This window comes from Elaeis guineensis, chromosome 7 (genome assembly GCF_000442705.2).
Source record: "Elaeis guineensis isolate ETL-2024a chromosome 7, EG11, whole genome shotgun sequence".
Lineage (NCBI taxonomy): Eukaryota > Viridiplantae > Streptophyta > Magnoliopsida > Arecales > Arecaceae > Elaeis > Elaeis guineensis.
In genome coordinates this window covers 9,861,593-9,885,480 of record NC_025999.2, presented here as the reverse complement: position 1 = coordinate 9,885,480, position 23,888 = coordinate 9,861,593, and the positions used below count along the sequence as shown (strand labels likewise).

General features: G+C 40.7%; 1 pseudogene; it reads right to left on the bottom strand.

The window, feature by feature from the left end:
* Positions 1-619: 619 nt before the first annotated feature.
* On the bottom strand, positions 620-21,922 carry LOC105049100 (small ribosomal subunit protein eS12-like; annotated as a pseudogene).
* Positions 21,923-23,888: the final 1,966 nt, after the last annotated feature.

Genomic DNA, 23,888 nt, shown 5'->3' with positions numbered 1-23,888 from the left:
TATGTTGGTTCGCGGTATTCCTCTTGTATATCTTCACAATGCAAATACAGCTTTGGCGATATTCCTCTTGTATATCTTCATAATGTAAATACAGCTTGTGTTTCCTGCTTCCCATATCTTGGTTCCACAAACAGGGGGTGATGCAGCATAGGTTAATATCCATCTGGATATATTTTCATGTTCGAATCTATTTGTGGACATGAATAGGCCAGATAAAATTGTGTATTAAAAAATAAGGGAATATAGACAAGGATAGATAACTATTCAACCCATGTCCAAAAGTCATATATAATCCTACTGAATTTTATATAGCATTACTAAACTTTTAAGAAAAATAAATATCCATACCAAAATATTATTAATTTCATCTTCCACTGGATAACATCTTTGATTTGATGGTCGCAAAGCTGAGCTATCTAATTTCCACTCTCAACATTTGTCCGTTTAAAACCGGCAAACATTTAGTAAATAAAAGGCAGAATCTTATAGTTGCATATTCTGATGCAAAGTCCTAAAACCTAATAGCTGCAAAATTCCATATAAAGCCTCAATAGTGAATGTTTCCAACAAGGTCCAATAAGCCATCAAATTTGACCCACCACAAATCAGTTTCCATTGTTCAGTGTGATTTCACATATTCCTGAACTACATATAGACCCTCTGATTCTTCATCATAATCCTGTAAAATTGAACATCAATAGTTACAAATTTGATGCCCGCTTATTTTTCCACACCAGCCCTGGGTGTGGGTGGAAAAACATGCAGACTAAACAAGAACATTGCTGTAAGGATCAATAATTGATATAATTCAATCTCTTACCTTGACAACCACACATGAACAACCTACAACTTTTCTTGCCTTTCCCTCGGAGTCAATCTTGCATAGCTGAAGAAGAAGAAACAGGAGCGATTAACAACTACATGGCAACATGTTTTACCAATGAAAACTTTAAGATCAGAAGGAAAAGCTTAAAATATATTTGCAGGCACATCTCTATATCTAACTGGAGATCCTTCCATGACTAAACTCGCTTTTGTAGCGGGACTTTTTCTTTCATTGCAAGGCCATATTTAGAGGCCCAATAAAAAAGAGCACCACCCCCCCCCCCCCCCCCCACCCAACCCAACCCCAAAATAATAATAATAATAAGGGCACTTCACTTTTTTTTTTTTTTTTTTTTGCCACCTCATCTACCTTCTAGGAAGAGAGAAATAAATAAGCCACATGTAGGAATATGAGGAAGAAAGTCAACAGGTTGAGGGAAGGCGGGGAAGACAGAAAAAACACAAGATTTTAGGAGTTCTCCACATCTCTAAAACTTTTATTTACTTGTTATCTTGAACAGACCAATTTCTCTTTTTATCTTAAAATTCTAGACATAGAGGAGTCTAAGAATGCAGGAATCAAGCTTGAAAAAAAAAAATAAAAAGAAATAATAGTGATGATGATGATATAATAGTATATATATTCGGCTAAAAATCTATCTCTGTCTTTTGGGGTAGATCTCCATCACTTAGCTGACTATCAAACCTTCTCGTATCTAAGCCGACTAAAGAAGCTTCACCGACTAAGCCACCTTCAATCAATCTGGCTCGGATTGACAAGTCCCAACCAGCAAAGTCGACATCGGGCACCGACGTGAATTTTCAGCCGACTAAAGTCTGCTCCCCCTGATCGGCACTAGTCCGACTAAGATTAATATGCCACCCATGGCTTCTGGCACCCAGCGGCGCTCGGCTTGTGATCGAGTTCATACTCGGTTAGTGGTCGAGTATGAACTATCGAGGACAAGGCAACTCGATGGTCCCTTTCTATCGACATCGACAAACATGGATCTCAGCCGACTAGCTGAGTATTGAACATAACCATCATATGATCATGGCAGACCATATCAAGATCATGTCACTCAGACACTATACTCTGGTCGGCTAGCTGTGCGCCGTAATGGGATATTATGATTTCTTTAAATGTACCTACAGGGTCATTAATTATATCCCACACCCGACAGCGTCTGCTATCATAAGCGCACCGAGTAGAAGACACACTCACCGTCAGCATTTAAAGATACCCATGTGGCATCGTATGATAGGATATGATCGACATGATCATCTGTCCTCTCACCGTTCATTTTGCTTCCTCTATAAATAGAGGTGAGCATGAACCTCTCCAGGTAAGGAGGGCATGCACACACTATTTTTACAACCCAAACATTCTGTCACTCTTCTCTCTCGAATCATCTCACTGACTTGGACATCAGAGGATCCTCACCAGAGTCACGTTCGGCTGAACTTGTTATGCAGGTTCTTGCTCTCCGACACCGAGCGGAGTCCAGCACCATCTCTCTCTTATCCACATCATCGCCTTTGGTCTCGACCTTGACTGTGTGTACCTTTTTCAGTAATTGGCACGTTATCTTCCAATATTCTCGTTGTCCACTCACAAGCGCAGCCCTTAGTCGGCTTCAGACCGACTACCGACTACCCATCGGAGAAAAACCATAATAGTTTGGCATGCCAAGAAGGGGGTGCATCGAGCAGAGAAAAATCTTCTCTCTCAAGAACCTCCATAGTCAAGACAAGGGCACAAAATATCTCTACTGATTCTGTTCGACGCTCATCTCAACGTGATGCACCCCCGACAACCCATGGAGAGCCAAGTGCTTCATGGCCACCGGTGACGATAGATCCTAGGTTTGCTACCCTTGTGCAGTAGGTGAAAAATCAGATGGAGGCTATTCAAGATCTCCAATAACAACAGCAATAACGGCAACTAGAGGAGTTCGCACCGTGTGATGTGCCTTCCAGGCGCAGCCACTGTCCACAATCTCCAACCAGCCACTCTATACAGCATTCCCATCGAGCGAGTTCTCCACCCACTCGACGATAACCGCGTTCAGAGTCTCGACGCGCTTCGCACATCGATTTCGATGACCGTCGATCTCCACATTCCCCTCGACGAACTCAGTACAAGGGGAAGAAGCCACGGTCTCCATCAAGATCTCTTTCTTTTAAAAAAGGTTTCACTCCAGGCTACTCGCGGCATCCTAATGTGTCGCAATAATGGCTGGATGAGTACGATCGAAAATTAAAGGAGATAGATCGCCATCTGAAACGACTCCAGACCAACCATCGAGATCCGACCAACGAATTCGGCATCAATATGAGTCTGCCATTCTCAAGATAGATCCTCAATGAGTCAATTTCTAGTCGGTTCAAAATATCATAAATTGAGCCGTACGATGGCTCTACTGGCCCACTCGATCATCTTAAGAGCTACAAAGTCCTCATGCTTCTACAAAGGGCATTTGACGCCCTTCTCTGTATTGCCTTCTCAATTATGCTTCGAAAAACCGTCCGAACGTGGTACTCGGGCTTGCAGGCAGGAAGCATTAACTCTTTTAAATAATTTTAGCAACTATTCATGACGCACTTCAGTATAAATCAGAGAGTGTCCAGAACTACTAATAGCCTCTTCTCTATCCGGGAATAGGACGGAGAGTCCTTACGGGAGTTTGTGATGCATTTCAACACTGCCACCTTAAAGGTCAAGGACCTCGATGAGGCGACGGCCATCGCGGTGATGAAGTGGAGACTCCAAAACTCCAAGTTCACCAACTTTCTAGATAAGACACTTCCTCGATCCTATGCCGAACTCCTCGAGCATGTACAGAAGTACATCCGTGCCGAGGAAGCCATGACTAACCGATGCCAATTTGAGAAAAAGGGCCAAAAGAAGAAGGTAAGAAAAAGAGGCAGCTTCGGAGAGCCTAGTCGGATCTGTACCGAGAAGGAGGCTTCATCTTTTCGACTAAGCCAGAAGTCCAAAAACTTTATGGGTAGAGATGGCTCTTACACTCCTCTGACTACTTCTCGATCGCAAATTTTGATGAAAATAGAAGGAAAAAGCTTCCTTCATTGACCCCCACCAATAAAAAAGAAATCTCATGATCGAAAGTGGTATTGCAGCTTCCATCATGACCATGGGCACGACACAGAAGAGTGCCACCAGCAGAAGAACAAAATCAAGAACCTGATAAGGTGGAGGTATCTTGAAAAGTATGTGTGGGAGCGACCTACGCAGCTACATTCTGATCCGCCTCATCTGAAATTCGAGGAGGAGACTCACGTCAACCGACGGTGGGTGTGATCAACATGATCTCAATGGGACCGTGATTTTGAGGAGCAGATGACTGCGGAAGCACTTCCAAACGCCAGCGCATTGACAATGACATCGTCTTTATCGAAGTAGATTTGTGGAGAGTACAGACTCTCCATAATGATGCCGTTGTTATATCAATGACAATTGTCAATTATGATGTAAAAAAAATATTTTATCAATAATGAAAGTTTCGCTGACATGATTTTTTACGACTGTTTCTTTCGAATACGATGGCTTTCTACTAAACTTCTCAAACCTATTAATATTCCTCTAGTCGGATTTACAGGTGACTTGATCAAAGTGGAAGGCGAGATTGAGCTTCCCATTACGATCGAACAATCACCTCGACAATTGATCGTTCACCTTAACTTTCTCATAGCCCAAGTCCCATCCATCTATAACGTCATCTTGGGGTGGCCCGGATTGAATGCACTTCGAGCAGTCGTCTCAACTTACCATCTGCTCGTATGCTTCCTGACAAGGAACGGACCCGACGAGATGCGAGGAGACCAACAGTTGGCCGGATAATATTACTTAACCACTCTCAATGAAAAAAGACTAGCTGAAGCTCTCCTCATCGACGATGGGTTAGATCAGAGAGAAATCAAAAGCTGGAGAGAACCCATGGAATAGCTTATCTCAATTTTCCTATACGATGGAGATCCAATTAGAACCATTCAAGTCAGATCTTCACTAAGCAAGAAACTGTGAGAGGATCTGATCAATTTTTTTAAAAAAAATGCTAATGTCTTCACCTAGTCTGCTTCAGACATATCAAACATCCCTCCAAGAGTTATTATCCACCGACTAAATGTCGACTCCGATCATAAGCCAGTGATGCAAAAGAAGAAAAGCTTAACTCCATAGCGACAGAAGGCCATTGATAAGAGGTTGACAAGTTATTGGTGGCCAACTTCATCTGTGAGATAACCTATCCGAATTGGCTCATGAATATAGTTATGGTCAAAAAAGCAAATGATAAATGATGGATCTGTATTGACTACACCGATTTGAACAAAGTATGTCCGAAGGACAGCTTTCCACTCTCCTGAATAGATCAGTTAGTAGATGCGACATCAGGACACCAGCTGCTCAACTTTATGGATGTCTTCTTCGGATTCAATTAGATCTGGATAGCGCCTGAGGATGAGGAGAATATGATATTTATCACTGACAAGGGTCTGTACTGCTACAAAGTCATGCCCTTTGGCCTCAAGAATATCGGAGCAATATATCAAAGGCTGGTCAATAAAGTCTTCAAAGATTAGATCGAGCGTAATATGGAGGTTTACATCGACGACATGCTCGTGAAAAGTACTGAAGCTACCCTCCATATCAGCGATCTGGCTAAAGCTTTTGATGTCCTAAGGAAGCACCAGATGAAACTAAACCCGACTAAATGTGCCTTTGGCATCATGTCGAAAATTTTTTTTGGCTTTATGGTGACAAAGAGAGGCATCGAGGCCAACCCTGAAAAGATCAAGATGATTCTCAATATGAAGCCTCCTAATTCTCGGAAGGACATTCGGAGATTGGTGGGGCATATCGAATCTTTAAGCTGATTCATCTCCAAGTCTACGGAATGGTACCTCCCTTTTCTCAAGACCCTCAGACAAATAAAAGATTTCACCTGGATGGAGGAGTGTCAAAAATCCTTCGATGAGTTAAAGCAATACCTGAGCTCTCCTCCACTTTTGACGAAACCAAGCACTAATGACGAATTACTCATGTATATGGCAACCACTTCAGAAGCCATCAGCTCGATGCTGGTCAGAGAAGAAGACAAAGTGTAGAGGCCCATCTACTACATAAGCCAGGTGCTGCGCGACGTCGAGACAAGATATTCTAGGATTGAGAAGATCGTCTTCACAATCATAACGACTATTCGATGGTTACGGCCTGCTTTCAAGCCTATTCAATGAGAATTTTAACGGACCTCCCTCTGAGGACTATATTTTATAGACCAGATACCTTGGAAAGAATGACAAAATGGGCAGTTGAACTCACCAAGTTCGACCTTTATTTCATCCCAAGGATATCGATGAAATCTCAGATTCTTATCGATTTTCATTATCGAGTGTACCCTAACCGATAACGACCAAGTTGAAGACAACTCTCTGGAGGACACTCAGGAGCTCGCATGGATTCTACACGTTGATGGAGCTTCAAACGCTCAAGACTGCAGTACGGGTCAGATTTTAACCAATATTGATGGGATGATGACTGAGTATGCTCTTTGATTTGGCTTTAAGACTTCAAACAACTAAGCAAAATATAAGATCCTAATAGTCGGACTCAATATTGTTAAAGATCTCGATGTGAAACGTCTATAGGTATTTATCGATTTGTAATTCATCGTCGGACAATTCTGAGGAGAATATGCAGCCTAGGATCCTGTTCTCTCCAGATATCTACAAAGACTTAAGTCTCTACAATCATATTTTAATTATTTCAAAATTTCTCACATCCCTTGCTCTGAGAACGCTTAAGCTAACTCTCTATCTCGTCTCGCCACTTCTGATTGTGAGGAGCTTGGAAAAATCTTCATCAAGCATCTCGAGAGCCTGAGCATTGACTCGGAAGAAGAAGTTCGTCAGGTCAAAATCAGATAGGAGCTGAGTTGAATTGATCGTTCATCAACTTCTTGACGGATAGAACCTTACCGACTGATCCCACTAAGGCATGCCGACTAAAGAGATTGGCAACTCAATATGTGATCATTGACAATCAACTCTATAGAAGCTCAGCATCTCTACCCCTGCTCAAGTGTCTCCGACCTTTCGAGGCCAACTACACTCTTCGGGAGGTACACGAAAGTATTTGTGGCAACTACTTGGGGGATAAATCACTATCCTACAAAATCCTCCGATAAAGATATTACTGACCAACTATGCAAAAAGATATCTATGACTTGGTGCAGAAATGTGACCACTGTCAAAGATTCATCAATATCCAGAGGCTTCCATCCAGCCACCTGACGACCATTTCGGCACCATGGCCATTCGACCAATAAGGTGTCGACTTATTCTGTCCGTTCCCACCTGCTAGTGGACAAAGAAGATTTTTTTGTAGTAGCCATCGACTACTTCATTAAGTGGATTGAAGCTGAGCCACTGGCACAGATAATGGAGCAAAAGACTATCAATTTTTTATGAAAATATATCATCTATCGATTTGATCTACCCCGAGTGATCATCACCGACAACGACCGATAGTACAACAATGTCAAGTTTGAAGAGTTCTGTACGAAGTATCATATTATCCACAAGCTTACTTCAATTAGGCATCCTCAATCCAACGAAAAAGCCGAGGTGATCAACAGGATGATTCTTCAAGGTCTGAAAATTAGAATCGATCAAGCTAAAAAAAATTGAGCCGATGAGCTTCACAATGTACATGGTCTTATCGAACAACTTTTTGGATCCCAATTGGAGAGACTCCATTCAAGTTAGTGTTCGAAACTGAAGCCATAATTTCAATTGAAATCAACCTACCTTCAATCTAGATAGAACACTATGATGAATTAACCAATTTAGACAAGAGATGAGCAGACTTGGATTTGCTCGAAGAAATTTAGAAATGAGCTCGACTAAGAATGGCCTCCTATCAATAAAGGATAGTGCGATATTATAACTCTCGAGTCAAGCCGAAAACCTTCCAAGTAGGAGACTTAGTCTTTAGAAAAGTAAAAATTTTTAAGCCCACTAAGCAAGAAAAACTATCTCCAAATTAGGAAGGTCCCTATAGAATCTCGATAGTCCTACGATCAGGGGCCTACAAAATTAACAATTTGGACGGCACTGAGATCCCTCAAACATGAAACATCGAGAACCTACAGATGTACTATCAATAAGAATGCCTTCATCAAACAAAGGGGTCCTTCTTCCTGTAAATTATGTACCTTATAGTTCAAGTTCTTGAAAAACTACAATGCAACCTCTCTCTCATTGGCTCATACCCGACGAAGCATTAGTCAGCTCATACCCGACTAACGAAGTTAGGAGTGGGCCCGTTCCTAACAATGGGTGGGTCCCTCAACCGTGAGCGTGTCTATCGAAAGCTGCAGTGCCAAGTTGAATGTGAGACCAAGGCGAAGTCATTGCATTAATCGGCTAATGTCTGATTACTGGAGCCCTATGGTTTGACAACCGCCACTATACTCGCAATGGCCCAAGGGCCATGAGCATATGGGTTGCAGTTCATCATATGATCCAGTGAAAATAAGTTATGGAAAGTCGGCTCAACACCAACTAGCCAAGGATCTACTTGTCCTAAAACCTCCTATAAGTTCCTACACAATGGGACAATCTACGACAAATGATCTATGACTACGACTTCGCCCTGACCAAGTTCACCTACAAAAACTGACTACCCACCAGAGAAAGGCCGCAACAGTTTACTCCAAATCAGGTAGTCAGCTATGACCTACTCGGTTTGCCACTTCCTACCAACTATTTTACTTTATTACAGATTACAAGATAAAAGATTTTATCAAATCTATTAGTTCGGTCATGACTTAGTCGGCCTGCTATTTCCAACTGACTGCATTGCATTTTTACCGACTTCATTACTAAGTCAATTTTATAGAAAGATTGCTATGAAATAGAAGAAGGAAAGCATGCAAAAGAATCAAATCAGACAATTCACAAATTAAAGAAAAGAAGATTTCATTTTATTTCATTTCGGAGGAGTTCGTTACAAAATAAAGAGAAGGTACATGACTAAAAATCGAAAAGAGTACACAAGGAATTTAAGAAGTTGGTTGGGGATGATCCTCCTCGACCTCTGCTTCCTCATCGCCCAACTCATCTAATTCCTTATCGGGTTGTATGGAGCTCAAGTCTACCTTGGGTACGAGGCGGTGAACTTGCTTCTTGTATTCTGTGAATTTGAGCTGGAACACACCACACCAGTATCAGCGAGCTCGTCCTCGTACTCCTTAGAATCTCGAAACTCGGCCAGTGCCCGAAAAGCAGCTTCCTGAGCTCGAGTTTCAACTTTTTGGGCTCGAGTTTCTACCGCCATCAATTTTTTTTGAAGTTTAGTGGCAGTCTTCTCCGTCCTTGGCAGTCTTCTCCGCCCTCTGCACCCTTTCATTCTCCTCGATGAAGGCACTCTCAACCGACTCCATCTTCTTCTGATAATAGACTTTTAGCTTCTGGAACTCCTTCTCTTTCCTCTGCTGGGTCGTCAAATTTGCCAACTCAGCCTCTAGCAGAGATATCTTTTCTCTACTCTTCCTCTCTCGCTCCTCGGCAGCTCGGAGGAGACCTCGACTTGTGCACGAGCAATCTGGGCCTGGTCTTCTAAGTCGTGGTTGATCTGAGCAGACTTGATCAACCCCTCCGACAACACTGTAATACCATGGATCATCTGCAAAATAGAAAAAAATGGCTAAGTCACCTATTCAACCAAAAATAATTCAAAAAGATGCCGAATAAGGAAAGGTTGGATACTTTTACCCCAATCAATGACATGTAAGCACCTGACTGGATCTCTGAGATCGGGCGTGCCTTCCTAACTTTTTAATTTGCAGGAAGCATAACCATTCTCGCCAACTCCCCAGCAAGTCGACGGTCTTGAAGTGCCTGATCGGTGGCTTTAAAGTGCATTCCGATCACGATTATCAACTCTCCCAAAGGCATGTCTGGACCGTAGTCTACAGTAAAGTGAAAAAGCATCGGTGCCTTATCCTTATTGGCACCCTCATCGATAGCTTCTCGATTGGCTGTCCAACTTCCTCTAGACCAAGCTTGGGCTGGAAGGGCTTGGACTGCTTTTGTCGAACTTGCCGATGCTTTGATCACCACCACATCATCGTCCGCTACGGGAGAAGCCGCAACCATGGAAGGTGGTAGAGACGAGTGCTCTAGCGATACTCAGGGCGACGATGGCGGCTACATACTTCTTGATACCCGAGAAGGAATATCCTCTCTCGGCTTCTTCGATGGCCGAGATGGACCGCCAGATCTGGATGCCACCTCGGTCCTCTTTCGAACCACCTCCTTCAGAGATTCTGCCGTGACTCGCATGCCTGAACGAATACGACAAAAAGAGAAGAGAATCAATCTATGAGTGAAGTAGAAATTACAAAAAATTTAAAGAAAAAAAAACTACCGAGATGGTTAGTCGGGCTAATCCCAGCATCGTAAAGGGACTGCTCCTTGAGTAGCTCCTGACCTAGACCTCGAACAGCTTCTCGTATGCCTTCCGATCTTCATCCAAGATTGTCGTTTCTATTCGAAAAAAGATAGGGAGTCATCCTGGTTCAGTTGAAACCCCACGGGTGGTCGGCAGCAATATAAAAGAACTTGCTCTTCCACCCGTGAATAGAAGAGGAAAGCTTTTTGAAAAGCTGTTGTTGGGACCGAGGATAGAAGAACCACCATCCCCACTCTTGAGGATATTTCTTCAAAACAAAAATGGCCCGAAATAAAAAAACTCGAGGTTCAACTTGAAGAAGATGATAAAGAACAACAAAACAAGCCAAAATATGGATGGAGTTGGGAGCAAGTTGAGCAGAAACAACCTCGTAAAGGTTGAGAATATTAGCAAAAAAAGGGTGGGGAGGAAATCGAAATACCGATCGAAGGAACTCCTCATCAAGCACCATCAACCAATACCGACTAGGGATGTGATAATGTCTCCCTAGTCGGTCAACGATCGGCTCAATCAACTCGAACCTCTCTACAAGAGGTCCAAAGGTGTTCTCGATAATCGGCTATTCATCTGACTTATTCGAATTTGATCGATCCTATCGAGAAGATGCCTCATTGAGCTCATCCCAAGTAGTCTTCTCGGTCACCCTCTGGGCGGCTGGAGCTCGAGAGTTTCAATCACCAACCGGATTCTCATCTTCGGACTCTCTACCAGTAGAAGCCATAAAAAGGAGAATAGACCGAAAAAGAAAGAGAGAAGGACCAAGAAGAAAACCTCTAAGAAAGAAAAGAGGACCGACAGTAACGACGACGGCGACGGAAGACCGATGTCGGAGGGGATGACTCACCAGCGGCTAAGCTCTCTGCTAAGAAAGGAGAAGGATGAACTTAAGGCAGAGCGAAAATAATGAAACCAAAAATGGGAGGGAATTGACCCCTATTTATATGTCCCCTCGACGGTCAGGATCGATGCCAAGTACTGCACCTAACTCGAAGATCATGACACGTGGTAGCAATCTCAGCCGAAGATTTCGACGTCCGTTCTATGCACCACCGCTTAGATCTTACTGAGTCGGCTCAATCCGCATGATCACGGACTAGACCAATGAGCAGATGACATGTGGACAACTCGGGTATGCATTCTCATTATTGTCCTATCAGTCGATCTTTTGTCAATAATATGGAGGATCACCTCGAGCTCCACGATATTTATTGCCACATAATCCACGATGGGACGGCACTGCCGCACGTCCTATGAAAAGATAAGATGATGGTCCATCCCACGAAGCAACAATCGAGTGACAGTTGGCAAAAACAACTCAGATCTATTGAAGATGAACTCCATTCGTCCGACTAACCACAGAGTCGGACTCAAGAGTTAGCGGATAAGTGTTGGGATAGATCTCCATCACTTAACCGACTACCCAGTGTTATAGCCCAAGCCAAGCCCACGGCATCAGGATCCAAGCCCAAAAAAAAAAAAACAGAGTAAAAATCGGGAAGAAGACTCCCAGTAGGAGTCTTCTTCTCCGACGAGATCCAAGCACTTTAGGAGTCCTAGGACCCCTTGAAATCCTAGGACCCTCTATAAGAAGGTCTCCCTTCTCTTTAGAATCGATCCATCGGCCTCTTCTCCCTCTCTTTCTCTCCGATTTTCTCGAAGTAGAGCCGCGGACACCGTTGTGATTCTCGTCGTGATTGCCCACCGACGAGGTCACAAGAGGCCGAGGTAAGTCTTTCTCTTTTTCTCCTCTTCCTTCCCCTTCCTCCCATGCTCTTGTGCACGGTGGCCGGTGACGAGCGTCGTCGATTTTTGGTCAGAAAAGACCCCTGTTTTTGGGCCATTTTTCCTTGGATTTTTCGGCGCCGGCGACCGGAATCGATCGCCGGCCACGCTCCTCCGTGACCGGGGGAGTGGCCCCCCTCTGCCGCCGGCCTCCGTCATGGCGGCCGCGGCACGAACGGCCGATCAAGGCCGGAGGACCAAGGGTCCTCTGTTCCGGCGCGGGAAGGGCCAAGAAGAAGAAGAAGAAGAAGAAAAAAGAAGAAAAGGAAAAGAAAAAGAAGAAAAGGAAAAGAAAAAAAAAAGAAAAGGAAAAGAAAAAGAAAAAAAAAAGAGAGGGGGCGGAGAGAGAAACTCTCTCTCTCTCACACACTTTAGATTTTAGGATTTATGGAATTAATTAATTTAAAAAAAATTATTAAATTAGCAATAAAAATAAATAAATATAATTAGGGTATCCATGGATTAGTTCGAAAATCCTGGATGCTGTCGACGAATTGATCCTCGTGGGGACATTAGATTTTAATAATTTAGTTATTTTTAATTCGATAAAATTTTGATTTAAAATATGATATTTGACGTATCAGGTTCACAGAAGGATTTTCGAGATTCCTAGAATTCCTAGTTGGATTTTCTTTTAAGGTAAGTAGTGTTTACTTTTATTGAATTTATCTGGTAAATTATGAATTAAATAAATTTATGCATGCTTGCGATTGTAATTATTTATTGAAATAATTGTTGAAAATTATTTATGATGAAAGTTAATTGTAGAAAATTATTTATGATTGAAGTTATTTGTGGAGCAAATTATTATGATGATATATGATCTCAAAGAATGTTATAATTGATTTGACTCGAATATCAATTAATTTTATTATTCTTGAAAATAATATATGAATTGAAAGATAATATGAAATTGACAACCTGACTGTGTTGAGGACCCTGCCAACGGGGGCATATACGTTGGCAATTGACTGTCCTGAGGGTTTATGTCGTCAGTAAGACCAGCGACATGTCGCCAGATAGACCAGCGACAAAACCGTCAGTGAGACCAGCGGTTCCAAAGGACTTGGCAGCCAGATGATTCGCAGCTCATCGCAAGCAGATACGCGGTATTATGACCCTGCCACAGGGATAATGTGGTCATAGTCATGGTTGGTAAGAAGAATTTAAGAAATTTATGAATTTAAGAAGAATTTAAGAAATTTATGAATTAAAGAAGAAAAGCGTAATTGAAAATTATGATGATTTGATTTTTATATATAATTGACAGTATGAATATGATTTCATGAAATTATATATTGATTTGTTATGCATAGTATTATTTGTCTGATTTATTCAGTTAAAGGTATACACTGCTTACTGGGCTATTTAGCTCATGATGAGTTTTATATTTTTTTTATTACAGATCCAGAAAATTAGCGTGATGCGGGATTTCGGTTGGGAGAGCGATTAGAGATGGAGTTAGCTTATTGATTTAGGATTTTTCTCAGAATTGATTCAAGACTTTTAGTTTTATTTTTTTTTTTAGTGCTGACTTTGTCAGACAGTTATTTTCTTTTGAACACTGAGTTTTAATTTGTTATTTGAACTAAGTTTTGATTATTAAATATTAAAAATTTTATTTAACTATTTGTGAAGATATCATGATGAGATGCCTTGCATGCTTATGGAAAAAGTATTCTATAAGTATGCGGCGGTTGCCATGACCCTCGATTCAAATCTCGGGTCGGGGGCGTGACAATTAATATGGTATCAGAGCATAAGTAGATAGATAGAGACATGTAGAATAAAGTGAGCGAGTGATAGGTAGACATTAGGAAATTGAAAGGTTAGTTATGATGATTATGATTTGACTTGTCACAAGTTATAACCTTATTAAGGATAAGTTATTATCTCAAATCTAACATAGGTCAATATGCCTCCACGACGAGCGAGGAATACTCAAGGAGCGGTAGGAGGGACATCAAATCCACTTGGCGATAATACTCCCCAATTAAACAGCGGCACAACTCAGCAGGAGGGAATCCATGATCCTACCGAAAATACTCCGACAGTACAGGAGGAGCCGAACATGACCCAACTAATGCAAACTCTGATCGGAGTAGTTCAAACACAGCAATAGTTACTTCAACAATAACATGCACAGCCACGTCAGAAATTTCCACCGATATCTGGACATGGAGAACATCCGATGCAGAGAAACAATATCGTCAAATTTAAGAAGCTAGCTCCTCCAGCCTTCAAAGGGACCATCGAGCCACTAGAAGCAGATAACTGGATTATGGAAATGGAGAAGGCCTTCGCCGTACAAGAATGCCACGATGAAGAAAAGATCCGCTATACAGCATATCTGTTACAAGGCGAGACATACAACTGGTGGCGTATACTGGAACAAAAATATGAGCACGATGGGATACTACTCACTTGAGAGAGATTTCAAGATGAATTTTTTGACAAGTATTTTCTCCGAAGTGTCAGAATACAGAAAGAACAGGAGTTCATTCACTTGAGATAGGGTAACAGATCCATTGCAGAATATGAAGCCAAATTCACGAAGTTAGCCAAGTTTGTTCTGAGACTAGTTGAGATTGAGCAAGACAGGGTACACAAATTTAAAATGGGCCTGAAGACAGAAATCAGAAAATAGGTTGTACCCTATGAGCTAACTACCTATGCCTTAGTTGTGAACAAAGCTCTAATAATTGAGAGAGAAGCAAATGAAGCTCATACGGAGCGTGAACGGAATCAGAAGAAGAGAAATAGGTTTAGTGGAACTCAAGGACGAAATCAGAACAATAAGGTTCCAGCAAAGAAGCCAGCAACTGATAAGAATCGTGAGAATGAGACAGTTAGATGTTCGAGATGCGGCCGAAGAGAGCATGAGACTTCTAATTGCCCGTGGAATACTGGTTCGTATTTTAGATGTGGCCAGAAGGGACACAAGATTGCAGATTGCCCGCAGATGGACAAAAATAGATCAACACAAGCAAAGGACGGAGGTCAAAGGCCGAAAACTCAAGGAAGAATCTATGCACTCACACAACAGGATGCTCAGGCATCCAATGCTGTGGTGACAGGTACCATTCCTGTATCTGGTATTCATGCTTCAGTTTTGTTTGATTCTGGTGCTACACACTCTTTTATATCCACTACTTTTATTAGACAGCATGATATAGGTTGTGAACCCATGAAAACCAAATTATATGTTGAGACACCAGTAGGTGGTATTTTGAGTACCGAAAGTGTGTGCAAGTCCTGTAGTATCAAGATAGGAGAAAGAGAATTACCGACAGATTTGGTGGTCCTGGATATGCATGATTTCGATGTCATTCTAGGAATGGATTAGCTGGCTACTTATCATGCCTCTATGGATTGTCATGAAAAGAGAGTGAACTTTCACATACCGGGAGAATTAACTTTTAGTTTTGATGGAAGTACAGAAACCCCCCCCCCCGTATTATTTCACTTGAACAAGCTAGACAGATGATAAGAAAGGGATGTAGAGGTTACCTAGTATCAATAAAGAATAAAGAACATGATGAATTGAAGTTACAGGATATTCCTATCGTAAATGAATTTTCGGATGTATTCATTGATGATCTAGTCGGACTACCATCAGATAGAAAAATTAAATTTACCATTGAGTTGGCACCCAATACCAGTCCGATTTCTAAAGCTCCTTACAGAATGGTCCCTATGGAGTTAAAGGAGTTAAAAGATCAATTACAGGATTTATTGGATAAAGATTTTATAAGGCCCAATGTATCTCCTTGGGGAGCTCCAGTCTTATTTGTGAAGAAGAAAGATGGTAGTATGAGACTTTGTATCGACTATAGAGAATTGAATAAAAATACTATCAGAAATAAGTATCCTCTTCCTCGAATCGATGATTTGTTTGATTAGCTGCAAGGTGCACAAGTCTTTTCTAAAATTGATCTTCGGTCTGGATATCATCAGTTAAAAATTAAAATAGAGGACATACCAAAGACGGCATTTAGAACTCGTTATGGACATTATGAATTTTTAGTGATGCCTTTTGGGTTAACCAATGCTCTAGCAGCCTTTATAGATTTAATAAATAGAATATTCAGATCTTATCTTGATAAATTTGTTGTCGTATTTATTGACGATATCTTGATATATTCAAGAAGTAAACTGGAGCATGAAGAACATTTACGGTGTGTGCTACTAATATTGAGGAAAGAAAAGCTTCATGCCAAATTTAAGAAGTGTGAATTTTGGTTGGACAAAATATCCTTTTTAGGACACATCGTATCTAAGGATGGAATTTCTATGGATCCAGCAAAAGTGGAAGCTGTGATGCAGTGGAACAGACCTGCAAATATTTTTGAGATTCGAAGTTTTCTGAGAATGGCAGGATATTACAGACGATTTGTAGAAGGATTTTTCCGCATAGCTGCACCTTTGACTCGTCTTACTCAAAAAGGTGTTAAATTCGAGTGGACTGAAGTTTGTGAACAGAGTTTTCAAGAATTAAAACAACGATTAGTGTCAGCCCCTATCCTTACTATACCAACAGAAGATGAAGGTTTCACAATATATAGTGATGCATCTAAAAAGGGACTCGGCTGTATATTAATGCAACATGGTAAGGTAGTAGCCTATGCCTCAAGACAATTGAAACCATATGAACAGAATTATCTGACACATGATTTGGAATTAGCTGCAGTGATTTTTGCCCTAAAAATTTGGAGACATCACTTATACGGTGCACAGTGTGAAGTGTTTACAGATCATAAGAGTTTGAAGTATATTTTTACATAGAAAGAATTAAACATGAGACAAAGAAGGTGGTTAGAACTATTAAAGGATTATGATTTAACAATCCATTATCATCCGGAAAAAGCTAATGTTGTTGCTGAAGCCCTTAGTAGGAAATCTGTGGGAAATTTGGCGGTTTTAATCACACACCAAAGTCAATTGTTAAAGGATATAAGAAAATTGGAATTAGACATCCGAATATATGACTCAACAGTACGGTTAGCCAACATGAGGATTCAGCCAACACTCATTGAAAGAATTTCAGTTGCCCAGAATGATGATCCACAACTAATAAAAATAAGAAATTCAGTGGAAGCTGGTGTTCAATCTGAATTCAAGATACATGAAGATGGTTCGTTAAGGTTCGACAACAGGATTTGCTACCCAATGATTCAGCACTCAAGCATGAAATACTTCAGGAGGCACATCAGATCGGTTATACAGTTCATCCGGGAGGTACTAAGATGTATAGAGACTTAAAAGAAATATACTGGTGGAATAATATGAAGAGAGAGATCGCTCAATTCATGGCTCAATGTTTGGTGTGTCAACAAGTTAAAGCTGAACATCAGAGACCTGCAGGACTACTTCAACCTCTTGATATTCCAGTTTGAAAGTGGAAGCATATCACTATGGATTTTGTAACTGGACTACCAAAGACTTCCAGTAAAAATGATGCAGCCTGGGTGATTGTGGACCGATTGACAAAGTTTGCACACTTTCTTCCAATTAGAGTTGGATTTACCTTGGAAAGACTAGCAAAGTTATATATGAAAGAAATTGTAAGACTACATGGAATTCCAGTGACCATCGTATCGGATCGAGACACCAGATTTGTATCACAGTTCTGGAAGAGCTTACACAAGGCATTAGAAACAAAATTGAACTTCAGTACAGCTTTTCATCCACAGACTAATGGTCAGTTAGAGAGAACTATTCAGATCTTAGAAGATATGTTGAGAACCTGTATTTTGGATATGAAGAGTTCATGGGATGAGCATTTATCTTTGATTGAGTTCGCTTACAATAACAGTTATCAGGCTAACATTGGTATGGCACCTTACGAAGCTTTATATGGTAGAAGATGTCGATCACCGATTCACTGGGATGATGTCGGTGAGCAAAGAATATTAGGTCCCGAACTTGTTCAACAAGCAGTCGAGAAGATTCAATTAATTAAAGATCGACTTCGGGCAGCACAAAGCAGACAGAAAAGCTATGCAGATAACAGGAGATGAAAATTAGAATTTCAAGTCGGTGACAATGTGTTTCTCAAAGTATCTCCTTCAAAAAGAATCTCAAGATTTGGCATTCGTGGCAAATTGAATCCTAGATATGTGAGTCCGTTTGAGATTTTGGAAAGAATCGGTGAGGTGGCTTATCGACTTGCCTTACCCCCTTCACTTGCAGGAGTACATAATGTTTTTCATGTTTCTATGTTAAAGAAATATTTACCAGATCTAAGTCACATCGTGGAACTTGAACCAGTACAAGCCAGGAAGGATCTAACATATGAAGAATACCCGATACGGATCGTAAACCATAAAGAACAGGTGCTGAGACGTCGCAACATTCCTTATGTCAAGGTACAGTGGAGTCGACATTCAGAAAGAGAAGCTACTTGGGAGCTAGAGAAAGAAATGAAGCAAAAATATCCCCAGCTCTTCGAGACTACAGGTATGAAAAATTTTGAGGACGAAATTTTTTTTTAGGGGTGAAGAATGTTATAGCCCAAGCCAAGCCCACGGCATCAGGATCCAAGCCCAACAAAAAAAAAAAAGAGTAAAAACCGGGAAGAAGACTCCCGGTAGGAGTCTTCTTCTCCGGCGAGACCCAAGCACTTTAGGAGTCCTAGGACCCCTCGAAATCCTAGGACCCTCTATAAGAAGGTCTCCCCTCTCTTTAGAATCGATCCATCGACCTCTTCTCCCTCTCTTTCTCTCCGATTTTTCCGAAGTAGAGCCGCGGACACCGTTGTGATTCTCGTCGTGATTGCCCGCCGACGAGCTCACAGGAGGCCGAGGTAAGTCTTTCTCTTTTTTTCCTCTTCCTTCCCCTTCCTCCCATGCCCTGTGCACGGTGGCCGGTGACGAGCGTCGCCGATTTTTGGTCGGGAAAGACCCCTATTTTTGGGCCATTTTTCCTTGGATTTTTCGGCGCCGGCGACCGAAATCGATCGTCGGCCACGCTCCTCCGTGACCGGGGGAGTGGCCCCCCTCTGCCGCCGGCCTCCGCCGTGGTGACCGTGGCCCGAACGGCCGATCAAGGCCGGAGGACCAAGGGTCCTCTGTTCCGGCGCGGGAAGGGCCAAGAAGAAGAAGAAGAAGAAAAAAAAAGAAGAAAAGGAAAAGAAAAAGAAGAAAAAGAAGAAAAGGAAAAGAAAAAAAAAAGAAGAAAAGGAAAAGAAAAAGAAAAAAAAAAAGAGAGGGGGCGGAGAGAGAAACTCTCTCTCTCTCTCTCACTTTAGATTTTAGGATTTATGGAATTAATTAATTAAAAAAAAATTATTAAATTAGCAATAAAAAAATAAATAAATATAATTAGGGTATCCATTGATTAGTTCGAAAATCCTGGATGCTGTCGACGAATTGATCCTCATGGGGACATTAGATTTTAATAATTTAGTTATTTTTAATTCGATCAAATTTTGATTTAAAATATGATATTTGACGTATCAGGTTCACAGAAGGATTTTCGAGATTCCTAGAATTCTTAGTTGGATTTTCTTTTAAGGTAAGTAGTGTTTACTTTTACTGAATTTATCTGATAAATTATGAATTAAATAAATTTATGCATGCTTGCGATTGTAATTATTTATTGAAATAATTATTGAAAATTATTTATGATGAAAGTTAATTGTAGAAAATTATTTATGATTGAAGTTATTTGTGGAGCAAATTATTATGATGATATATGATCTCAAAGAATGTTATAATTGATTTGACTCAAATATTAATTAATTTTATTATTCTTAAAAATAATATATGAATTGGAAGACAATATGAAATTGACAATCTGACTGTGTTGAGGACCCCGCCAACGGGGGCATATACGTTGGCAATTGACTGTCCTGAGGATTTATGTCGCCAGTAAGACCAGCGAAATATCGCCAGATAGACCAGCGACAAAACCGCCAGCGAGACCAGCGGTTCCAAAGGACTTGGCTGTCAGATGATTCGCAGCTCACCGCAAGCAGATACACGGTATTATGACCCTGCCACAGGGATAATGTGGTCATAGTCATGGTTGGTAAGAAGAATTTAAGAAATTTATGAATTTAAGAAGAATTTAAGAAATTTATGAATTAAAGAAGAAAAGCGTAATTGGAAATTATGATGATTTGACTTTTATATATAATTGACAGTATGAATATGATTTCATGAAATTACATATTGATTTGTTATGCATAGTATTATTTGTCTGATTTATTCAGTTAAAGGTATACACTGCTTACTGGGCTATTTAGCTCATGATGAGTTTTATATTTTTTTTATTACAGATCCAGAAAATTAGTGTGATACAGGATTTCGGTTGGGAGAGCGATTAGAGATGGAGTTAGCTTATTGATTTAGGATTTTTCTCAGAATTGATTCAAGACTTTTAGTTTTATTTTTTTTTTTAGTGCTGACTTTGTCAGACAGTTATTTTTTTTTGAACACTGAGTTTTAATTTATTATTTGAACTAAGTTTTGATTATTAAATATTAAAAATTTTATTTAACTATTTGTGAAGATATCATGATGAGATGCCTTGCATGCTTATGGAAAAAGTATTCTATAAGTATGCGGCGGTTGCCATGACCCTCAATTCAAATCTCGGGTCGGGGGCGTGACACCCAGCCTTCTCATATTTGAACCAACTAAGGAAGCTTCACCGACTAAGCCACCTTGAATCACCCCGACTCAGATTGATGAGTCCTGATCGGCAAGATCGACATTAGGCACCGATGTAGATTTTCAGCCGACTAAAGTCTGCTCCCTCTAGTCGGCACCATCCCGACTAAGATTAATATGCCACCCATGACTTCTGGCACCAAGCAGCACTCGGCCTATGACCGAGTTCATACTCGGTTGGTGATCCAACGGTCCCATTCTGCCGATAACATGGGTCTCAGCCGACTAGCTGAGCACTGAACATAGCCATCATACGATCCTAGCAGGTCATATCAAGGTCACATCACTCAGACACCATATTCTGATCGGCTAACTGCGCATCGTGATGGAATACTACGATTTCATTAAATACACCTATATGGTTATTAATTATACCCCACATCCGATAGCGTCCGCCGCCATAAGCACGTTGAGTAGAAGGTATGCTCGCCATCAGCATTTAAAGATGCCCACATGATATCATGTGGCACCATATGACAGAACATGATCGATATGATCATCTGTCCTCTCACCATTTATTTTGCTTCCTCTATAAATAGAGATGAGCGGGGACTTCTCCAGGTAAGAGGGCATACACATACTATTTTTACGACCGAGACATTCTGTCATTCTTTTCTCTTGAACCACCTCACTAACTTGGGCGTCGGAGGGTCTTCGTCAGAGCCACCTCCGACGGGACTTGTTATGCAGGTTCTTCTTCTTCGACATCGAGCATAGCCCTGCACCATCTCTCTCTCATCCACATCATTGTCCTTGGTCTCGGTCTTGACTGTGTGCATCTTTTTCGATAACGTTACGTTATCTTCTGGCATTCTCGCTGTCCACTCATAGGTACAGTCCTTAGTCGGCTTCAAATTGACTGCCGACTATCTATCGGAGAAAGACCGCAACACTGCCCATGCGCCGAGGGTTTTTTTGCACTTGATACTGTTACTAAATGCACATTGTGATCAGCACAAAGTGCTTTGACCAACTTAGTACAGTCAGGCTGGTTACAGTCCTCGGCCAGAATACAACTGTGCAGCATGCTTTTCAATGGCCTTGGCAGCCCACGAATAAACCCATCATGGGCCAATGATTTCTTCATCACAAGTTGAATTGCGGTCATCAGGTCCATGGGCTCTCCAAGAGCTGGAGCAAGTCTAGGAGAACCGTTCAATCACTATGTTACGTATTTTGACCATCTCATTGTCAGTTGTTTTGTTGAGAGAATCGCAATACAGAAGAATTTTGTAATATCTGCATGCCATAAATTGGACAATTATTATGCACTTTATGGCAAGGTTACCATTGGCGCAGATACAGATCAAATAATGCAAGCTGGAGAGCACCCTGACATCATTTGTATTTCAACTTGTCTCAGAGACAATTATAGAATCTTTTGCACATGTAAAACATCATTTAATGAAATGTGCCTGTGCCACTCCTGCACTGAAAATAGAACAGACAGATAAAAGATTCATACTTAATTCCTTTAAAGTTGATCTGTCGTTCAACTTGCTTAGTTAACTATCTTGTGCAATGAGGCTTGTAATTTTGAACATAATGACCATTTCTTAAATAAGGGTACATAATCCAGCAAATTAAGTGGAGGTTGAATATAACTTTGCATCAGATGACCATTTCTTAAATATCGATCCTCATGAGCATGGAACATAACAAGTGATGAACATGGACAGACACTTCACAGCACTGACATAAGAAAAGAAAATTCAATTTTTCGAGCCATGGTGTTAAAATAAATCGAAAATGTGTCATGATCCCTATCCTCCATCATGTTCTAATTAAGATAGTCAAAAGTGAAAAACACCCATAAGGTGCTTGGGGGGTCTAGCGCCTTGAGGTGAGAGGTGCTAGAAAAACGCTCATCCAAGTTAAATAACACGCTCATCCGAATTAAATGACACATTAAAATTGAGAAAAAAAATAAAAAATATGATATATAAATAAATAATAACCGGAGATAACTATTGCAACATAAATTACTATATAATTAATAATTTAAATATAATATATATATAAAATGATAAAATGCTCAACTAGTTCAAGATAAAGTATATGATAACAAGCCATAGGTAGCTCTAAATTTATGAATGAAATAAAAAACATAACAAACCCTAAAGTTCATCAATGGAGTCTCATAAATAAAATTGAAAATATAAATAGTCCTAAAATGAAATCATGTAAATGAAACAAAAAAGATAAACAGTTCTAGAGCCTAAAGTTCATCAATGGAATCATGAGATTCAGTTCCACTTGCATAGTTGTCATCACTTTCATCTTCTCTTCCTTCATTGGATTTATATCCTTCAACATCTTCTTCTATCTCATCTAAATCAGCCTCTATCTCTTCAAGACTAACTTTGCCATACTAATTGACCACTTTATCCTCTATTAGTAATAGAGCTGGGAAGTTTAGATGACCTTTTAGATTTTTTACACTTTTCAATCATTAAAAAATAAATAATCATAGAATTTTCTAAGGCATCAAAGACAAGCATCTCGTCTCACTAAGAAAGGTCCTAAAAGGCACCAAAGATGTGCACCTGAGTAAAGGGGCATCGCCTGAAATATTAAGGACGATGACCCCTTCTGGTGCCTCGTCTGAGCATCTGAGGTGCACCTTTTAGTGCCTTTGACATCACTGATTCTAATAGATCCTAAATTATCTAGAACTTCGTTACAGATTACCAAGATGAACCAAGCCCTTGCAACAGAATTTTCTGTCAGGAATATTTTAAGGTCCAGGAAGTATAGAACTGCTCAATTATTATTATGGGAAAGTAAAGTATCTACACTTAGCAACATTGCTTGGGACACTACCACAACCCATGATCAAAGGAAGTGATTCCAAAGCCCTTCACAAAGAGAGAATGTGCCAAATATGAATCATTTCTTAAAATTTGTTAACTACAGCTTATATATGTATTACCATTTCAAAATGTAGTGCATAGGCTGTTCCCTGACTGCAAATGGGCGAGAAAGAGAATTTTCCTAGCACTTTGTTGACACCTATATTGTAGGAGTTGCATTGTGCGGCAAGTGCATATGTGGCCCTTTCAGCACCATGCAACCATTCATATAACCACTCTTGTGGAGTGCCACACAAA